We start from the raw sequence: 18,761 nt of genomic DNA, 5'->3' as shown, positions 1-18,761 counted from the left end.
GCCGTGCGCAGGCGCCCTAGCGGAGGGGGCCGGAAGCGGCGGAGGGGGCGCGGGAAGGGCGGCGGCGTTGCCTTTCCCGGCGGGCGAGCCTTGGGCCGCGGCCCGTCGGCCCGGGCGGCCTCCGCTGCCCAGGCGGCGGCCTCCGCCCCTAGCGGGCTGCCGGCCGCGGGGCCTGCCGGTCGGTCTCCGGCGGGGGTCGGCGGATGGGGCCTGTCCCCTCTGGGTCCGCCTGCCTCGGGTGTCCGATGCGAAAAGAAAACTGGTGATTGTGTTCCGGCGAGCCCTGTCCCCGCGTGTCCGTCCCATGCCGCCCCCCCCCGCTCCCGCCCGCTCCAGGGAGCCGCGGTGCCGGTACGTGGCGCTGTGACCCGGCAGCGTGGCGCCGGGGGGGGGAGCCGAGGGGGCACGGGCGAACGGCCCACGGGTGAAAGGGAGCCTTAAAATGACAACACACGCGGCCTGTGTGCTGCGGAGGGATGGGCCGCGCGTTTTCCGTGTCTTGCTCTCCCAGCCCTTACTCGAGTTTTCGCCTTTACTGTTGCTGGGCTGTGAAGGAAGCATGTTTGTCCTTAAAACTCGCCCATGACGTACGCAGCCTGCCTTATGGTAATTTCGTACGCGGTGCTGTAGGGTAAGGCTGTGCCAGGGCTCTGCGGGTTTCGGTGTTCCCGGTGCCCTGGAAGCCGGGCTGTATCGTGCTGGCTGATACCAGATGTGTGCTGCAGCCATCCTCGCTAATAAAATGGTATAGACCAGTAACTCATTTTTGCAGGACACTGTGCTGGCAGTTCCAGTCGGGTGGAACCGGTAGCAGGAGTTGGCTGCAGTGTGTTACATCACCCCTTTCCGTCTGAAGAAGCTGCTCGACGGGTAAAGCATTGCAACCTTTTTCCATTAGAAGGGGAGGTGAATTGTGGAATTGTAATTTAATTTTTTTTTTTAAATGCAAGCCCGTCGATTTTGTATTGTTTTGTATTACTATGTGCAAAGCCTTTTTGTCCTGACCACTCTCAGGATCAAGCAGCAGGAGAGGATTTCCCTGCTGACGGCTCCAAGCATCCAGGTACTTCCACCAAAACTACATTCAGTCTTCTGCTTTCCCTCAGGACCATTGCTGCCCGTCATTCACCGCGTATCTTTTCTTTTTTCCTTGCACTACAAAAGCATAGTGAGGTCCTAGTTTCCTAGATGATTTTCTAATTACACAGATTGTTGGGATCAGATTCTTTGTTTAAGACCAGCAGCCCGGTGATTTGGTGAATGAGCCAGAAACCTTGGAGCGTGCCTTGTGAGTTGCCTGAGAGCTTTCATTGCTTTGAATAACCAACACTTGGTGCTCCCGCCTGTGGCAGTGTTTACAGTCAGCCTCCCTCTGTTCGTGCCCCCACTTCTTGGAGAAGGCATCAACATCACCATGCTTCTACCCAACCGTGATCTTGCTTGTGAAGCCATTATATGGCTGGTTCTTCATGCATGCGGTAGGTTGCTCAAGATTTTCTGGTAATGGTCACGAAGCTGGGAAATCTTCCACAGTGGTGAGTTTTAGTATTTATCAGTGAAGTGCCTGACACCCAACTGGTTTCACCACACCTCCCGTGTACCAGTAAGGTCTCTGCACAGGGATTGCTTCGCTCAGAAGTAAAGTGGAGCGACATCCTGGATGACATGCAAAGTGTGTAACCGTTCATGGAGATACTACAGAAGAGCATGGGGGACTAAAATGTCCAGCTGAAACTAATGGGAACATTGAGGTAGAAGTTTGGAAATGCCCATATCATGAGCTAGCAGCTTTCTTCTAGCCATGTATCAAACTCCCTGATTTAGGGACATCCCAACACATGATTTTGGTCCTTAGTTCAGCACTGAGACAGGACAAAGAAATCAACTGATCTGAAGGGAGGTGGAGTGGGGGAGGAATGGCACAGGGAAGGGGATATGGATCAAGTGTCTCAGAGACGAGAGACTGGACAGGTGAGAAGAAAGGGGACTGTAAATACCGGCCTTGCCTATTTCAAGTCCCCTTCTGCTAGCATCATGTGTTGAATGAGTCTCAGCAATGGCCAGCTGCATGATGGGATTTCTTTGAAGTAATGAGGTTGGGTAGGGGTAGACTTTTAACTGGGAAGAGATGGAGGTGTCGGAGCACAGAGAAGTATGGCTGCTGGCAAATGAAAATTTCAGAATGTCGTGGTTTAACCCCAGCCAGCAACTGAGCACCACGCAGCTGCGTGCCACCCCCCCCCCCCAGTGGGATGGGGGAGAAAATCAGGAAAAGAAATAAAACTCGTGGGTTGAGATAGGAATGGTTTAATAGAACAGAAAAGAAGAAACTAATAATGATAATGATAACACTAATAAAATTACAACAGTAATAATAAAAGGATTGGAATGTACAAATGATGTGCAGTGCAATCGCTCACCACCTGCTGATTGATACCCAGTTAGTCCCCGAGCGCTGATTCCCCCCCGCTCCCCCCAGTTCATACACTAGATGTGATGTCCCATGGTATGGAATACACCGTTGGCCAGTTTGGGTCAGGTGCCCTGGCTGTGTCCTGTGCCAGCTTCTTGTGCCCCTCCAGCTTTCTCGCTGGCTGGGCATGAGAAGCTGAAAAATCCTTGACTTCAGACTGAACACTACTTAGCAACAACTGGAAACATCAGTGTTATCAACATTCTTTGCATGCTGAACTCAAAACATAGCACCTTACCAGCTACTAGGAAGACAATTAACTCTGTTCCAGCTGAAACCAGGACACAGAATTTTATTGGTCAGAAATCAAAGATTATTTTTTTTTATTTAGAGATTTGCAAATTGTTCCCAGTGCAGGTGGGGACCTCTGCATGGCAAGCATAAACCTATTAAAAGAAATGCTGGCTCTGCTATTTCAGCTGCCTTGTGAAGACCCCTTAAAAGCTTAATCCACCGGTCCTGCCTCCTGTCCAAAGGCCCTCAGTTCACAGCCTGAAGTTCCCTGAAGCCCATGGATCAACCAGAAGATGTCGATAACATTTGGAGGCAGGAAAAAAAAAAATAGATGTTTAGTTACATGCCGTGTGCGCTGCGTCCGGGAGATGGAGATGTTGGCAAACAGCACAAGGGAGAGGAGAGCAAACCAGCGGCAGGGGTGGCCCAGGAACCGAGCAGGGAGACCCAGTGCTGTGGGAGCGGGCAGAGGGTGAGAACCAACCTGCTGGGTCAGACTCGTGCAGCGCGGGGAAGAGAAGAAGGCTAGAGAGACACAGGGGAGAGCTTTCTGGGACCCAAACTGGGAGAAACACAAAAAATAGATGTGTGAATTAAATGACAGCATTGTGAAGACGGGGGGATGCAGGCATGGATCCTCAGGACTTTTTAAGGGTGGGACTATGCGGCGTGCTGGGGCAGGCTGCCGCCCAGCAGTGGCTCGCCTGTGACTCCTGGGTGGTGACAGCATGGACAAGCCTTGTGTTGTCCCAGATGCTGGCCTGCCAATTTACTCAGCTGGCCATCACCCAGCGCCTCCTCAACACGGGCCTCAAGGACCCGTGCCTGGTGGCATCCTCTTGGCTGCTGGTGGTGCTGGGTGTCCTGGGCTGGAGTGGTGCCAGGGCACCCCTGCCCAGGCTGTGCACCCTGGCAGGACACCTGGCTCAAAGGAGCCCGCCAGGAGGACACGTATCCTGCTACACCAGCTGTCCTGCCTCACCTGTACCTACAGAAGCATACCTAGGAGATGAGCTTACGTGCAAGTGGCTCTGCCTGTGATCTTGACATACTGGAAATCCACCCCTGGCTTCTCAGCCTTGTGCGGTGGTATTTGGTTTGGCCAAGAGGTGTCTCGGTGTCAGCATGTGAACTCTATTATGTGTGAAAACATATAACGTCTCCACTAGTTGTGAAAATATGCATTACTAGACCCTGCCAGGGTCATTGTGAGGGCTGTTAAAAGTAGATGGCCATATATTCAAGTGGAGCACACATAGATAGCTGCTGCCCTGCTATAAAGACCGGGGACAGGTAAGTAAAACAATTGTAAAGAAAAAACACCTGGTGAAACTGGTTAGGATTGTTCAAGGGAATGGTGGAAATAAATTACTATTGACTAGAGCAAGTTGGAGTCTACAGGGACAGGAGAAGGAGAGAGAAACTAAAGTCTTAGGAAGAATAGACCCAAACCCAGAGACTTCATGACTGAAAAGAGAAGTCATATGCAGGAAGATATGGGGCTCTTGGATAGGGTTTGAAAGGGCTCTTATTTAAACCCTGCAAAACATGCAGAATTGGTGAGAAAATAAAGACATAAAATCAGGTATGAACACCTATTGTTTCTTTTAGTTCTAAATGTGTATTAAGCTTGGTTTTTTTTGTTTGTTTGTTTTTGTTTTTTTTTGTTTGGTTGGTTTTTTTTGTTTTGTTTTGTTTTTTTTTGAGAAGCCTTGTGAAGCCTGTATTGCATGCTCCTGAAGACTTGAGTTGTGAAATCAGAGTATCTAAAAGGTTGGAGCTCTGGGGAAAAAGTGTAGTTGGAGTGTTAGCAGTGGTCCTAGGGTATCTGTGTTACTTCTCAATGCAAATGTGACATGGTAAGAAGGAGAACACATGCCTAAGAAATGTCCCTGTGAAACAATAAACCTGATTGTTGCTGCGACGTAGTGAGACCAAGGGAAACTCAGAAGAGAAAGGCTGAGAGAAATGTGGGAGGATAATTTTTTTCATTTTTTCCACTAAGTGAGATCTTGGGACAATTGATGCAAAAAAATGACCTGTGCCACTTTCTAAGTGATGTACTTCTTTTTGCTATTTCAAGAGTACACTTAACTATGGTAGATTTAAAAAAAAAAAAAAAATCCTGTCCCCCTGAAAGCAGAAGTACTTAAATTTGTGCTCAATGAAGAGCTGCAGAGTCATTTCAAATTTGGGCTTTTGGTCTGCCAAGAAAGATCAAGATCTTCGGGTGGAAGGAAATGTGCATGGGTAGCACCGAACACAGGAGTGGCTATCTGGAGCTGGCTCTGGACTCGGGTCTGTGGGGACAGTGGCAAATATCCTGGTGGGGGAGCTCTCGCAGAGCTGTGCTGCTGATGGACTTTTATTCCAAGTTGTGCTTTCAAGAGTTTTGTTTAGAAAATATCCTAATAGCTTTGTATTTATTGAGTAATAGTGACACAGATATCTGTTCCAGGAAAAGCTCACTGGGATTAACTAAATAACTGGAATGGCAGAAAATTTCTTTTCTGATTCGGCATGAAGGGACAGTGACTTTGCTAAGACTTGGCCTGTGTATTTCATCCTTCTGGTTCTAATGCAAGCCACGCTCTTTGATTTTTCAGCTAGCAAAGAATAACTGAGCAGAGACTGGCATTACTGGGAAGTATGCAGACATCAGTGGTCCATGGATTTCAGTTCAGTCATGATACTAAACTGACCCACAGCAATTTGCAGAGAATTTCAGGACTGGTGGCTGAGGAAGCGAGGAAAGGAAGGCAGCTGTCCCTGAAATAATGTGACTTGGATTGCTGTGAATCTCTGTCTCTTGTTGCACTGCTGTTGTGTATCCGTGTATATCACTAAGTAAACTAGTGAAATTACAGTGATAGAAGAGAAAGCAAAAAAACCCCCTACAAACCATTGTAGTAATTCAGAGAAAATAAATGACATAGCAAGAAATCCTTATTGTGACTTAAAAATGACGTTTTCCTGTTATAAAACTCCAATATTAACTATGTAGTAGGCATGAGAAGGGAAAAAAGACCTGATAGAAAATCAGAAAAGTGCCTGAAAATCAGGGTCACTTTAGAGGCCTTCATGATTTCCTGTAATGTGACATAAACCATCTATTGTGTTTTTGCTGGCAAATTCGTAGCTGAGGTCAATGTAGCAGAAAATAAAAGTTGAGAAAACATACACAGGGCTGCTGTGTTGGAATGAGAGTTGTGTACCTTATCAAACCGGTCACAGAGGATGGTGCCCGTTCAAATTTACATAAAACAAATGCTAATGCATCTGTTAGACTGTATTCTAACATATGTGTTGCTTTCTGCCAGTTTTAATTTTGTGTTATCAGAAAGCTTTTGTTTAGATATAAGCAGCTTTTGTTACACGGGCTCATTAACACAGGTCTCTGGCAATGGTTTTCCCCCCACTCCCCACTGCAAGCTGGTGACACTGAGCAGCAGTGCTCGCTGTGGCCCCGACGCCGTCTTTCTGGCACAGTTCTGGTTCTGCTGTGCGGGGCACAGATGGGGCTGGTGGTGGGGATCTGGCCAGCTCCATGCCCTCTCTCTGGAGGGCAGTCAGCCTCCTCCACCCAGCTCTGTGCTCAGGTGTGTGGCCCTGCTGAGAGTTAAGTCTGCAGTCTGACCTGGGTTTTCCCTGAGAAAAGCAAGAAACCCCAGAGGTCGGTCCTCCCTTCCATGTCCCCCCTTCAGGGTTTGGCCCTTTGATGGCAGTGATGCATGCAGAGAGCTGAGCATCTCCCAAGGCCATGTGTGTGGTTTGCTAAAAAGTTTAGTGGAGGGAACACGTACAGCAAGGGCCAGCGAAGTGATGTGGTTTTGTAGGGAGCGGAGTTGGGGACTGAACCTCAGTCCTAGGCCAGTGGTTTAACCACAAGGTCAATTCCTCATTCATTACGACTTATTTAATAATAAAGCTGAAATAAATACTTGAAATTGTCTTAGGGAATTTTTTGCAACTTTCCAGTCAGAATTAATTAGGTGCTATGAGTAGAGCACCTGAACCGTTAGAAATGATTCACTGCTTTCCTTCCTAAGGATGTAAATTAACACATGTTCTGTTTTGCTGACAGAGTGAATTCTGCTTTAGGAAACTCGTGAAGCATGGCTAGTGTAAGTAGAGACAAATGCATGATGCTAACTGTCTGAAAACAGCAGCTTCAGTTTGCTCTTATTTTGTATTGTCTTCCCTCCCCTGTGACAGTCCTGAGTAACAAGGAACACATGCTGCTGAGAAGCTGAACCACACAAACCTCTTTCAACAGCATTTTGCCTCAAATTTCCCCCTTCCCCAGCATGACTGAAGGCAGCAGTCACAGAGTCGCAATCTTGTGAACATTAGCAATAAAAACATTGTCCTCTTCAACCTCCTGGATGATACTGAGATAAAAACATTAATGGTCGGTCTACACCTCCCCACCTACATTTTCTAGTGCTAGTAGAAAATTGAAGAGAGCTGGTAATGCAGGCAGGGGAGACCGTGGAGACATGGTGAATTCAAGGCGATAGAAGGTCTAAGCCCGGTGACCTGTTTCACTGCCCTCCTGCCTACCCCCAAATACCGCCTAGGGGCTTAAAAAAAGCCCCTGGGCATGTGTTAAAAAAAAGTGTAATAAAATGTGCTTTAAAACCCCTATATTTGGGCTATGTCCTTGTAGACTGTGCCTCACTGTATCTGGCTTTGTGCCTGTGTAAGCTGTGTATGGCCCATGAGTAAGTGCTTGGACCTCAGGCTCCTGGCTATGGAGGACAACAGATGTATGGGCTTGAAATGATGTGGATGGTGGGCAAGCCCAGCCTTGGGAACAAGCCTGGCCCCATGCATAACTCATAGTGCAGGCATATTCAGAAACCTCTCTGTGCTGACAGAGATAAATGGAAGCTGTAGGAAAGTGATAGAAAGCAGAGTTCAGACTACTCTCTGTGGGTGATATTCCTCTTCATGTTTTATTTCCAGTTATTTTAAAATTAAGCCATAAATTGAAGGCAGAATTCACATTACACATTCATCTCCTCTTCTGCAGGCCCCTGGGGGACAGCTGGTCTACTTTATCAAGATGCAGAGTGGAGGGTTTCTGACCATTGTTGAGCTTTTTTGTGTATGTGTATGTACTGCTTGCACAGGCAGGTGTTTTCTTTTATATTGTCCTGGGATATATCACACTTTTTTCCCATACTGTTACTTGTTAACATCCATACTGGTATTGCTGAGGTCTTGTTTTGACAAGATGTATAATAGGGCCTGGTCCCTGGAGAACCAGGACTTATGCTGAGAATACATTTTTGCCCATATTGGAACATAGAGTTGAAGAAAAGACTTTTTTGGATTTAAAAAACATCGTTATGAAAGCAGGGAAGGTGAGGAGACAAGGGAAGAGAAATAAAAAAAGGCACTGTGAACAAAGGAACAATTTTATTGCCAAAATCATAGCTATTAATAATATGTAGGTTGTCTAGAATGACTTTCTAACCACTGAATCATTAATTAAGCCTGAATGAAACTTTTCCTGCTATTGAGGCATTTAGGATGGTCTTAATCTATGTGGATTCTCTATTGTCTGGTAGCTCGGTCAAACTCATACTGAAGACTTTTCGCTAGTGGGACGCCAGTCTAGGTCTCTCTCTTCCACCTGGCTGCATATTTTCACAAAACTCTGGGAACTGAATGTCTCTAGGACATCTACTGCTCTGTCAGTAGCTAAGGCTGGCCAACAAGTAAAAATATCTTAGGAGGGGATGAATGCAAAGCCAATGAAATTACCTGTAGGCAATGCTTAGGAAAGCAGGCTAGTAGAAATCACACATGCAGCAGCAGTGAACCTAGCTAGGAAATTAAGCAGTGAGCACGCCTGGGCACTGGACTGAAGTTGTGAAATAATTTGACTGGCTTCTGGCACATGTGGCTGTGTACAGTGGGTATCCTCAGGTCGTCTTGGGGTATGGGTTTGGTTCTTGCCCCAAGGAAACTCATCAGCGTGACTGCTCACAGCTAATTTACCCTGTGAGATCTCATGGGTTGGAGGCAGGGTGCAATGGAGGGCGGCTGGCTGGCTTAAGGAGGGAGGTGTGTGGAGTTGCTGGGGGCCAAATGAGGTAGCTTGTCCTGGTGTGGAAGGAAGGGAACCTGAGTGGTCAGTCCTTGCAGAAGCAATGGAAACAGAAACCAAAGGAAGGGGGAATCACAAGGAAAGGAGCAGCTGAATTAAGATCGAGGTGCTCTGATGAACTACTTCTTGCTTCTTTTTCTTTCATAATCTGGTCCTGCCTACAGCTCTGAGCTCATGTTTTTGTACTCCCCAGCTTGCTCCATCTGCTCCCACTTGCTGTTTGGCAAGGCTGAGCATTTTCATGGCTGGGGTAGAGAGTACCTGGCTCTTTGGCACAGCTGGTGGCCAGGATCAAGGCTTGCATTGCTTTCTGGCTTGGCAGGCCATGCTTCCTCTCACTGCAAATCCTTTTGGCTTTTGCCACCCAGGCTTGTTCTTTCCTGACTGAATGTAGCCTCCCTCCACCAAGCTAATGGTGCAGCATTACCCTCCCAGCAGCGAGAATTAGCCCTGGTAAGCAGCACCGCTTCCCTCTCAAATGGACCAAGAGGACCCTGTGGTGCAGAGGCTACAAACATGTCCTTTCTTACCTAACAAGTGAAAACCCTTTTCTAACCTTGCCTTTTGTGGGGTGTCTAAAGCACTGCAACTGCATTTCACGCAACCCTCTAAGCTACTTTGTTTGTTTCAGGCAGTAAAAAACAGCAAAAGAGGACTTGGTCAGCAAGACAATTCCCCAGATAATTGTGGAAACATGTTTAATCTTATGTTGCTGTGAACCCGTTGTTTGTTTCTTGATGCCAGTAGTCAGAACATTTATCATAACTGCTCTGAATTATCTCAGCATGCCATGATGTCAGGCGGGGCGAGAGTCTCCCTTTGAAGTCGCCTTTCTTTCAGTAGGTGGAATTAGCAAGGAAAAGGAGAAAGGATTTAGTCAAGGTTATTGAAACAGCCTGACATCACTGAGCTCAGTTGGAGCGGATGCTCCTGCATGAACGGTTGCTTTGTGTGCACTCAGAGAGCAGCAGCTGATGGGTAGTCCTGTAGGATCATGGATGATGAAGGGCAAGGTCTGACACTGGCATCCACAAGTGTGGGTCCACTGAAACCAATGGAGTAGCATATTGTGCCAGGTCTGGATTTGATAGTGAGTGTAAAGACAGATGGGATGTGGAAGAAGGAGATTACCACAATTCAGGAAAAAGCACTGGGCTTAGTAGTTAGTCCATACTGGAGATGATCAATCTGCTCTCTGTCTCCTGATAAACAATTATTGGAATTATGAGCTGAAGGAGGTGTCATGTCTCAGTCCTTCTAGTGTAGCCTATTACCAAGACTCATTTTTCCCATGTCCAGAGCAGCTGGAAGAACTTGAAATGTGCCATGATGTGGAGAGCTTGAGTCTTACAGCCATTAAAACACAGCCACGGGGCAGGCTGGAGGGGTGGTGCTAGCTCTGCCTGTGCTCAGAGCTTGTCGGACACCAAGCAGCTCAGCCTCCGCATGCTGTGCTGAGAGGCTCAGCCGGAGCGAGTGCGTGCTGCATGTGTGTAGAAGGATTATTACTCAGCTCAGCATCAGGCTAATGTGGCCACACACTTCCCTAGATGGCATGGCCCACGTTATGCCAGGGAGGCAAAGCAGGCCTGTTCCTCCCTTTGATATACGCCATAGACAGGTCTCATGTGTCTGGGATGATGCTGGTGCAAAACTGGCTTCAATCTGGCAGCTGCTGCAGATTCCCCTGTGCAGGTGGGGATGTCAGAGGAGCAATGCACCTTAACCAAGGAGATGTGTTGACTCTATAGCCTCTGGAGATGCAGCCACTGGAGAAACCTGAAGCTGCAGAGGGGATGGAGCGAGGGAGGTGGCAGGGCTCACAGCAACACAGACATCTGAGCTACCAGGAAAGAGAGATTTCAGCTCTCATGGCAGCCACATTGCATGAGAGGATCTGAGGAAAAGCTGGGGGACTTAACTGGGACAAATAACACGTCTTACAGCTTGATATCCTCTGCAGCACAAAGAGAGCAACATGCCTTTGCTTGTAGGTGTTCCTGTCAGGAAATTTGGCATCAGTATCAATTATGGCCAAGACCCATTCTTTTTGCCCTGCTTCCCTGCAAAAAGAGGGCTGTTGTAGCCATGCGGAGTGGATCTATGTCTGTATGCTTGCACCTCTCCCCTGGACCTATGGGCTAATTTCAGCTAGAGATGTAGAAGCATTATTTTCCAATAATTTTCATGAAAATGACAGCCTGGATAGAGAGGAGAGATGCCATGGAGGGCCCCTTTGAGGAGCTGGCGCCTGTCTGTGTTCGCCCTTTATTGAACCCCATAGAAAATCAACATGGGAAAGGGATATTTTGGATATTCCTCATAAAAGAAAGCTTCACCTGGAGTTTGTGCTCAATTAGAAAGCCCAAGCCTGTGAGGCAAAGCGGCAGGAAACCAGACTCCAGTAGCTCAGTGGCTCCTGGTGCTACTTCTCCCTCCCTTGCTTTCTTTAATGGACATGCAGACCTGAGACCTGAGAGTTTGTCTGGTGCAGGCATCCTGGCACTAAAGGAGCTGAAGTACATGGAGAAGCATGCTGTGGTGTCGGGGGCATGCTGTGAGCTGGGCTTGCGGGTGCTGGCCCGGAGGAAGAAGAGGACCAGGAGCGAACCCAGCGGATGGAGCAGGTTTTGCTGCTGAAGTCATGGAAGAGCCAACCCCATCCTGCAGACTAGTTTCCTTCTTTAGGAGTGCTCTGTAAAGTGTAGCTCACTGAAGGGCATTGTCCCATTTGCCTAAATGTTTTGCCACTGTTAGTTATTATCAGGTTTTACTGGTGCTCTTTGGGGTTTTGTTGGTTCATGGAGACCAAGCCCTCAGGGCATATGACAAGGGATATGAGCTAGAAAAACAAGCAGCCTCGTACGGCAAGAAGTCATGGTTCTTTACTGTAAACATGTGGAAATTCTTTGCTAAAAACACAATATGGGAAAAGCAAACTTTGATGAAAACTAGATCAAGGAATGACTGAGCCAATACAGTTCATATAAAAATAAAAAATAATACTCAAACTAAAGAAAGCCAGGAGCTTTCTTGGCTGTCTTGCAATGACTGGGAACATTTTAATTGTGAATACAATTACAGTTTGTGTTTTTCTTGAGGCTTGCAAAATTCTAGCTAGCCTTTTTGTTCTCCATTTTGCATCTCTTTACACATCTTATTTTTCGACATTACCACAGAAGAACCCACATGTTATCAGAAAAGTTGGTGTTACTATATTTCTGGCCAAACTGGAAGGAGGAATTTTCAGAATCTTTCCTGGAAGAAAAGGCATGTGATGTTGTCGTTTTTCTAAATCAGGTAGTTTTGGACACTTGAAAACTATGCCTCAGGCTACTGGTTGCTCTGCAAATAAAAATACAGGACTACTGGTTGCTTTGCAAATAAAAATGCAGGACTCTGTATGCTGGAATATTGAGTTACCTGTTTTGCTGAACCCTACATTGCACATGTAACTATTTAACAGGGACTAAATTCCCGGAGCCAACTTCCCATTTACATTACACTCTCTTTGCCACCTTGGCAGTGCAGTTGGATACTTATGCTGACATACGTATGTACACACAGCTGCATCTGCAGCTACACACAAAGGTATGCACGTGTTTATCCCTAAAATGCATACAGGTTACCTCTATATCTAGATGTATTTTATACAAGTGAATCCAGACAGAAAGTATGAAACTTCTGTTTTACATGTGATGATTGTGGTGTTCTCTTGACACCAGTGGAAGATTTGTCATGCAAAGAGTCAAGGGTCAGCCCCTCTTGTGGTTATCTGCACTGTTAATAAAAACACCCTAGTCTAAATCCTGATCATATGGAAATCAATGGCAGTTCTGCCATTGATTTTAGAGCAATGAGGAGTTGGTCCAAAATTTCAATTTACACTACATTCTTAATAGGTTTGTCTATTAAATTTAAATTGCTGGAGACTGTAAGATAAACATTGGGGTAAAAAAAATGTAATAAAATGGTTTAATTTATTTCTGGGTCTATCAAACATTTGTGCTGATAGTATTTTTATGTTCTTAGTTTTCATTTTAAAATAAACAATCACACTGTGATGGGAGATCTCCTAATTTCCTGTTAATAGAGTTTAAATTGAAAAGCATTTTTCAATGGGAGAGCTGCCCATTTAAATTATGGATGGCAATTTTGTTCCATTTTTAAGCTCTTCTCTTCTGGCTGGAGATCCTTGAGTCATAAGGTATTTATACCTTCTTTAACAATACATAACAACAACAGAATTGTCACTTCCATATACATCTATAAAGATGTTAAAAGCATATTATGGTTATAACAGAGAAGGACAAAATCAACAAGTTACGAGAGAGTCCCATTCACGTGCAGCACCTTCCCAGCTCTGAAACTTATGTCTCTCTCTTCCCTGTGGTGGTGAGTCATCCGTGACAGCCCATGACCAGACAAGCAGAGGACTACATAAAACGAGAGCCCCAGGAGAGCCATGACCCTCAGTGAAGGGGGGACAGGAATGTCCCCATGGCCCTGACTGCATATCAGAACTGTGGAACCGCAGTTCAAGTCCCACCTAGTTTAGAGCAGAGGGGAGGCAAAACTTGGGGAATAGGAGATCACAGCCCTCCAGGTCCTGATACCCTCAGGTGGCCTGGGCTGTGCAGGTAGATGCCTGGGTGGGATAACTGTGTGAGCTAATAACGGCAGTGGGACCTATACATTATTCAAAATCTCTAGTTTATGTGTATATACTTTACCTTTCCCTCTTTGGAATCAGAGATATATATACATACATATGCATATCCATATCTGTATCCATATCCATATCCATACACATATGTATATGAGCCATGTGCTCAGTAAAAGGTAAGAATTTCTTGCTACTGATGGAGCTGTGGGGATGTCTGGTGGGCAGAGGGTTGGGAAGGGCAGGTAATGGGCAGAGGTGCAGGGCAGAAGGGGCACTGCAGGGCTATGCCAAGCCACAGGCACAATAACATCCGAGTGTGAGGTCCTGGCCCCACTGAAGTAAATGGAAAATCTTACACTGGCTCTAGAGCCAGTATTTCACCAAGTATGAGCAAGATATTAAAAAGGAACTGATTAGAAGGGAGAAACCCTGGTAACCAGTGACCATGGAAAGGAAAACAGGAAGAGTACATGACATCTTAATGAGGCTTTAGTTTAGCAACACATTTTATTCTTTTAGGGACTGATGCAGTGTAAGAGTGATTCCTTGACTCTGAATTTATCTGCTTTATTGGTTTAGTGTCACTGCCATAACTTTGTCGATTTTTTTTTAAACAGAGATACCGTAAGAGGCTTCTAAAGCTAAAACATATAGTGAGTAAACTCTTCTACATTCATTTTACTTTGCAAGTCAGGCTCCTATGTTTGAATTTGGTGATTCAGGGTGCACTTTGAGGCTTGTTGTAGCTTTATAAATGGCCATTATGTGGGAATAGGGAAGGGAGAATTCTGTCCTCCAGGCTCATTTTGGTGTCCCTCTGATTTGAGATTATTACCACAGCACGTTGCATCAGTTATGTTGGATATGCAGTAAATGACCTCGACTGTTAGGAAGCCATTAATCAACAAGTCATCAACAAGATAAAACTTAGTGTCTCTTCTTGTGCCTTTGGATGTGAAGGACAGTGCCTGATTGTTCCCGAGCCCCTATAATCAGAATCAAAATGCTGCTGGCTTCCTGGTGAGGTTTTGTTTTCCTGGTACCATGTTTTCCTGGTGAGGATGTGAAGTCCTGTGGGCTGATACCGGGGGATGTTTTGCTGGCTGCTCACCCATTGCCAAGGAAATTCAGAGGCTGGAATTTTTTTATTTTATGGATGTGAACAAGTTGTTTTGGAGAGCTTGCCTGGGGCCTCAAACTGAAAGCAAATGCATGAGTGCCTTTGCTTGGAATAGTGATTTTTAAGAATGAACCGGTATGAAGAAACAATGTAGTATGTGCTTCTGCTAAAGCATTTGAGTGTTATCATATCTCCCATTCTGAAGAGGTGCAGGGGTCAGGAGAAGCATGTTTTATAATCTTGGAGTAAGAGAAGTTTAGTATTTACAATCCATTGTGTTTTGGTGTTGCTGGTCCAGAACACTGTCTGCTTCCGTGATTCCCTTCATTAAGGCTCCAAGCTCAGTTCAATTTTCCTGGCATATATATTCGTATTTTACCTTTAGCTGAGTTAGATCTTAAATTAAGTATTGGCTTTTGCAATGTTTCTGTTGCTTACAAGAATGCCTCGGTTAACCTAGCAGATATGTCTGATAGAAGATGGACAGTATCACGAAACCTTGACTTGAACAGCCTTGAAGTGTGGTTCCCAAGCCTGTTACATGACCCAGTGATGTACACTCACCCTTTTAAAACACTTGAGAGCCCAGCTCTCAGATGATCTACTCATCCATGCCAACTCTGAAGAGGTCCCCTCCATCCCTCCTGATATCTTTGGGTTTCATTCAGTACTGTACAGTGTAGAAGTGAGCCTCAAACCCTGGCTTTCCTGTGCTCACAGTGCAATTCTTGGAGGAGCCAGATTCACTGGGTAACTGATAATCTCTACAACAGAGGGAATGCAGGGAACCTGTACTTTGTTTCCAGCAGGAATATATAAAGGAACATGCCACATTTTGTTTTCTAAGTACCTATATCTCTCTTTCTTTATGTAGTTAAATGATTTGCAATGAATGAATTGTATAATCCACTTTGTCTGCTATTGTATGATGCATTGCAAATGAGTTGTTAGCAATTTTTAGGGCAGGGACTGTTGGATGGTTATGTGTATGCATACACTGTGTAACAGGATGGGGTACGGTTTCTAAGGGTTACCACAGTAGGTATACATTTTCTATGCCTGGTAAAGCTGGGCCTCACATAATAATATTTACTAAAGAGATACAACACTACATCCATGCTTCTGTGCAGGAGACTTCTGAAACAAAACCCACAGCACTGATAGAACAAACACACCCTATTTGGGAGCACTAATAAATGTATTGTTTTGCATTACACACATCAAAACCATGACATGTTGTACTCCTACCCACCCATGTTTTTGTTTGGTGACGATCAGGAGAGGGACAATTAAGGTTTTTTGGTGGTAAATGTAGAGATCAGCTGGTAATTCAGCTATGTTATAGTTTTGCTTATGTGCTTTGTGACTGGTGAAATTCTGCTGTAAATCAGTAAATTGCATATGTCTGTGAGTGCATGCATTAAAACAATAAAGGGCTAAGACAGTATTATTGGGTTGCCCTACAGGATGGTAAACCTCCTTACTCCACTGACTGACATAGGAGTTCAAGGAGATCAGTAGTAGGCAGGAAAGATAAATCTCGTTCTTGCAAACACTTCTGCATGTGTTCAACTTTAAAGCTGTGTCTAGCTCTATTGGTGTTAATGGCTCTTCTCAAGGGCTTAGAGATGAGTTGATTTTTAAAAGCTTGCAGGTCTGTAGGCTAATAGCATCCCAGTATTGGACCATAGGAGAATAAGTAAAAAAATATATCACAAAATGTGCTGTATCAATTCAACAAATATATTTAAGTTTTAATTATTTATAACGTTTCAGAGTAGATTAGTAAATGTTCTGTAAGGTATTGATAATAGTAACGAAGTCTGAGTAATTCAAGATCTAATTACATCATCTTGCTATTAAGTCATGCTTAGAAGCAGAAGAGAAAGCACCAATATGAGTTCAAGCAACAAAATATGATTCAGCAAAAAAGTAATGGTTGCACTAGGTTACTAAAACTTTCAGGAATATTCAGTAGTAACTATCTCTGCTTGTCTTAATAGATGGGATTATTTAGCTTAGTTGGATAACTTGGAGTATTGGTTTACTCACAGTATATGTGGTAAGAGAAGCAGACTGTCCTATAATTTGTATTTAAAAGATATTTGGAACCCACTAAAAGTCCTCCCGAACCTGTTCCCCATTGCTTTGTTCATGGAAGAGGCATTGCTACATTGCATGGACGAGGCTGGCACAGCACGAATGAGACCTGGCATTCACACAGTGTCATGGGGTTGACCACCACAGCCATAAAGGCTAGTGCCAGCACCAGCTGTGGTTTGGCAGAGACATTGCTGGCAGATTCAAAGGGCTTGTCCTGGCTGGCCTGGGCGATAAGCACCATGAGGAAATGGTCTCTGCCACAGCAAGCCAAGGCCAGATCCGTGAGGAGGCATCCTGGCTTCCCACCGAAGTACTTCTCCTTTACCTCCTCCCTAGCGCTCTGACGGAGATCACCAACACGTACCCCTTATAAACGGATCGATAGACCATAAAGGATGATCATTAGGAAGATAAGACCTCCCTAGCTCATTGACAATTATTTTATGATATTTCTGATTAATGATTCCATTTTAGCCATTTCAGTGCTCAGCAGTCTTCATTTGTTAGTGTTGATTATGGAACTCCGTGTCTTGCCTGAATCTGAGTTATTTTGACCAACAAATGTGAATTAAAATCAATAGAAATGTCATTAGCATCCCAGTGCCGTGAAAGATAATACGACCATTTCTCATGCATTCAGTTTATTAAAATTTGCTAAAGTGTGAAATATGTATGACAAGTAATGATGTTTTAATCTTTTGCCAAGGTAACAATTGAAAGCTGATTGATTCCATTCAGTAATTATAAAATCAAAATGATGGAAGATTGTAATCAAGAAGGATTCTGTCTCATACTTTGTCACGCCTCCATGCAAGATAAAATTCTCATTTGTAACATCTCTTTTATCTGAAAAGAAATCAAATTCCTATTTGCCCCAGTTTAAATCTCATGGCTAGTTAGATAATAAACTTTTTTTTTTTTTACTCTGATGAAAAGATAAAAGCAGCCTGCACCCACCGAGGGGCTATATCCTCATGTGTGCCATGGTACCTTAAAAGCTCTTTCTCCATTTCCAGGTATCCTTACACAGGACAAGGCTGAGAGGACGATTGCATTGCATCGCTGGGGTGCTGGCAGTTATTTTGGTCCTTGTGAGACAGCTGAACATCCAGTCCTTCCTCCTTCCCCTCCAAAAAAACCTGATGCCAGCTTCTAAGCCAAACCATGGAAACGTCCTCAGAGCCTGATGGGCTCTCTGAGCAATGCCTGGAGCCAGGCAGGGTGTGCTGCCCTGCCAGAAACCTGCCGTCCCACCGGCTGCTCAGCATCTCACCTGCTGCTGAGGCACTCCAGACGTACGAGCCCCAAATGAGCCAGTACAGAGACTGAACCTCCAAAACTACCTATGAATTCTTTGCTTGAAGTTATCCAAAAGAGATGAAACTCTGCTGTCAGTCAGCTTTTTACTGTAATACTGAGGTCCAGTAAGAGGACAGGTGCCCAAGAGACCTGGCTTTATTTCTGGCTCTGCCATTCAAATTCTGCGTGGCCTGGGGCAAGTCCTTTCCCTTGTCCCTGCCTTCCCTTGTTCCCACACCCCTCTTCTGAACTGCGTAATGGCAGTAGAGATGACCTATTGCAGTGCCATGGCTGGTTGGATCTACAGAAGTAAATAAACAATAAAGGCAGAATGGTGTAATTTTTTAAAAAAACTTCTGCTTGGCAAGATCTTGTGTAAACTAGACAAGGAGAAAAATGTGGTATGTTGAGGTTTCTCTAATTCTAGTCTCTGCTTACTTTTGGTGGAAAGGGGGGTCTCACTAGCTGGGGAACACAAACAATAGTAGGTGGCAAGTCCCAACCTACCAATGCAACTATAGGATTAATTAGGAATGGTCTGAAACCTAAGCAGGGAGACAAAAATAAACCCAGATTATCTTTTCACTTGCTTTAGACAGTAAGAGTAGTCTGCAGACCAGGCAGTCATCCGGAGATGTCCTGGAGCAGAAAGCAGTTTCCTTTCGGGTCTGCTTGGTTTTGACATCCAGACTGGGGAAGCACTCAGCTATTTGTAAGCGTAGAAGCAAGTCTCTGTGAAACACTGACA

The 18,761-nt window shown here is 45.2% G+C and overlaps 1 long non-coding RNA gene across 1 annotated transcript; it reads left to right on the top strand.

Annotated features, from left to right (window-relative positions):
• The first annotated feature begins 101 nt into the window (after positions 1-101).
• LOC142026655 (uncharacterized) lies at positions 102-18,757 on the top strand. The gene is made up of 3 exons (XR_012648875.1): positions 102-351; positions 773-870; positions 17,731-18,757. It is a non-coding gene; the product is annotated as an uncharacterized LOC142026655 (long non-coding RNA).
• Positions 18,758-18,761: the final 4 nt, after the last annotated feature.

This window comes from Buteo buteo, chromosome Z (genome assembly GCF_964188355.1).
Source record: "Buteo buteo chromosome Z, bButBut1.hap1.1, whole genome shotgun sequence".
NCBI lineage: Eukaryota > Metazoa > Chordata > Aves > Accipitriformes > Accipitridae > Buteo > Buteo buteo.
The sequence above is the reverse complement of the archived record's forward strand: the minus strand, read 5'-3'. Positions and strand labels throughout refer to the sequence as shown.